Raw genomic sequence first — 3,066 nt, 5'->3', positions numbered from 1 at the left:
CTTAATTTGGCTCAGGACATGATCTTATGGTTGGTGAGTTCAAGTCCTACATCGGGTCTGTGCTGACAATGTGGAGCCTAGTTGTCATTCTCTCCCTCTCCCTCTCTCTCTCAAAATAAACATGTTAAAAAAAAAAAAGATACTATCTTCAACCAGGGTCCAATCTGGTCTTAATGTTCTGGTATCTATTTTGTCATTTTAAGAGATTTTTTTTTTTGAGCAGACCTATTAGGCTGATGTATGTGACCTCATTGCTAAGCTCTTGATATTTGAAGAGTTGGAAGGTACTATCCATTACCAAAAATAGTTCATTTTTGATGATCAAACAAAATAGAGTTGAGAGGGTGGAGGAAATAATAGGACTTTCCCTGCTCAAGTTGCCACATAAATTCGCTGAGTCCTCTTGAGTATCAGTCTCATGTCAAATCTTGCTCCCTGTCTCTTCTCTCCACCTTGGTTTCTTAGATCTTTTACCAGTGTTAAATGGTAGGCATAAAAACATGGCGCATGATATTCTTTATTTACAAATAACACCAGTGGTGTCTGGTGGTTCAGTCAGGTACATGTCTGACTCTTGGTTTCAGTTCAGGTCATGATCTCACAGTTCGGTTTGTGAGGTCAAGCCCTGCTTTGGGCTCTTGCGCTGACAGTGCTGAGTCTTCTGGGGATTCTCTCTGCCCCTGTTTCTCAGCCCCTCCTCCACTCACACTCTTTCTCAAAATAAACCTCTAAAACACATCACCACAGAAGTTAAGATTGGACTGAAATAAGACTAATCCCTGTGGAACTTGGTGTACCTACATGCTCAGGTTAGCAGACATTCTAAGAATTTCTTTCAAAATATAGCACTTCATTGGGGGGCAAATAAGACTTCTTTTTTGGAGTAGAGATAGTTGTTAATGTCTTGTATCTAGTGCTTCCATTTTATGGTGCCCTGAACAGTAACTGGATTGAAACCTCTGGTAAGATTAATAGCAGATTCTGTCTCCCCCGACCCCGTACTAAACAGAGGTGCAGGTCTTTTTCTTCTTTGTTTCTTTACTTATTTTGGGATAAATCTATATTTTTCCTGCACTGCTTTGTTATTATGTACTTGGCTAGTGAGAGATCGAACACTGATGAAAATGCATTAGCACAGCAGCACATTTATAACAAGGCATTATAAGCATATTGAATTATACTTAAGCATGTTTAGTAAATAGAATAACTGTTTTCTGAAGTCAAAGCTAGATGGAGATCATAATTCAGGACTCCTGTTCATTTGCACTGTTCTTACATTAACTTAGGCTGGAATCATCCTTGATTCTTTACTTCCCCAAAGCACTTGTAGTCAGTCAGCCATTCTTTTAAATTTCTTGCCTTTATAATTTTTTAAATCCATAGATTTGTTTCCATTGTTACAGCTTCTACCCAAAAATAAGGATCTCATTCTTAGGTCCTCAAGGCAGCCTTCGAACAGAACCCCTAGCCTCAAATGCTTTTTCTACAATTCATTCCGCAAAATAGCACCTACTTAACCTTCATACAATATTGCTGTCATCATGACATTGTTCAAAAACCTTTAATATCCAACGACCTGCATAGGAGGGTTTAAACAGATGTGCGAGATACAGACATCCTCTGCTCACTCGTTTCCACCCTTGCCTCTGAGACTTTGTTGAAGAGTTGGAATCATCACTAGAGCCAAGAAATTGGGAGGAGCCCCCATTTGGAACTTGAGCGCTCTACGAGGTGAGAGAGGATGGGGAGTGAAGAAAGATGCAGCAGATGGGGTCTCTGAGTGGAAGTTTCACAAAGTGTGGAGAGAGAGAGAGAGATTTTGGCCCCACCTGTGCCACCAGGGAAATACTGAGTGAAAGAGAAGAAAAGTGAGAAAGGGACTTGAGGTACTTGTGGATTATAAGTGGAAAATTTCCCGTTTTGAATGACTCTGGAAGGATGAATATTAGTTGTTGTTGTTGTTGCTGTTGTTTTTTCCTCTGCCCAGTGACTTTTTAAAACGTGACCAACACCTTGTAGAGGAAGTCAGTTTCATTTCCCTCATGGAGCTTTTTGCCCAAGAAGTAGAAAATCTAAAATGGGAAGGAGTAATATTAAGGACGAGGGTAGCTTCTGATGAGCCTATGACGTGAGGGCCTGGTATAGATGAGGAGGCTAGAGAACTGCAGGAACTGGTCAGATGGCAGTTGTGGGAATAATGAACATAATTCATACAAAGTATTCATGACGCATGACATGGATTCTAGGAATATTATAATTATCAGTAATTTGGAACAATCATTAGGCATTCTTATATCTTCTCCAAAGCTTGATTGTAAGTAGTTTATGTTAGAAAAGGTATTCTGTGCTTATTTTAAATTCACATAATGTCCAGCTCTCCACCTTGTAGTGAAGTGAAGTTGAAAGAACACAAGACGGGATCTTCTACATAAAGACTAAAATCATGACTTAGGCACTGCGCAACTCTAGGGGAAAAATCCATCTGGGCTCCAGTTTTTTATTTGTAAGATAAGCATCTTCCTTCTTCAGAGGATTTCTTGGATATTAAAAGTAACATTTTGTCTGGTACAACATAGATGCATGGTAAGAGTTTACTAATACGTCACATTTATAAGTAATAAATGCTTATATTAAACCAAGATTAATATACAATTAATTTAAAATGGATACCAAAAATTGAAATTGATAATTTGATTGTAGGTGAGAGAAATTTGTATCATAAAGTTTGATCAATAAAGAAGTGATAGAATGTTCATATAGGTTACCTTAAAATATTATATATTTTTAGAAACATAACTTCTATCTGGTATCTCAAAAGGTATAAAAAGGGAAAACCAAAAATTATCCAAATCTCACTGTCCACTTAGTCCCTGTTTATAGGAGATTATGTTTCAGGATCTGTAAATAATATTTGTATGAAGAATGTTTGTTTCAGGATATCGGAAAAATATTTGCATGATCAGTTATTAGCCATACACATTATCTATTAGTTGAAATGCCTTAAAAATGTATACTAGGAATTTACCCAAGGGATACAGGAGTGCTGATGCATAGGGACATGTGTAC

General features: G+C 37.7%; 1 long non-coding RNA gene across 1 annotated transcript; it reads left to right on the top strand.

The window, feature by feature from the left end:
- The first annotated feature begins 695 nt into the window (after window positions 1-695).
- LOC115292760 lies at window positions 696-2,424 on the top strand. Its single transcript, XR_003909117.1, has 3 exons — window positions 696-809; window positions 1,585-1,731; window positions 2,375-2,424. It is a non-coding gene; the product is annotated as an uncharacterized LOC115292760 (long non-coding RNA).
- The last annotated feature ends 642 nt before the right edge of the window (window positions 2,425-3,066 follow it).

Source organism: Suricata suricatta, chromosome 5, assembly GCF_006229205.1.
Source record: "Suricata suricatta isolate VVHF042 chromosome 5, meerkat_22Aug2017_6uvM2_HiC, whole genome shotgun sequence".
NCBI lineage: Eukaryota > Metazoa > Chordata > Mammalia > Carnivora > Herpestidae > Suricata > Suricata suricatta.
This window is presented reverse-complemented; position numbering and strand designations above follow the sequence as displayed.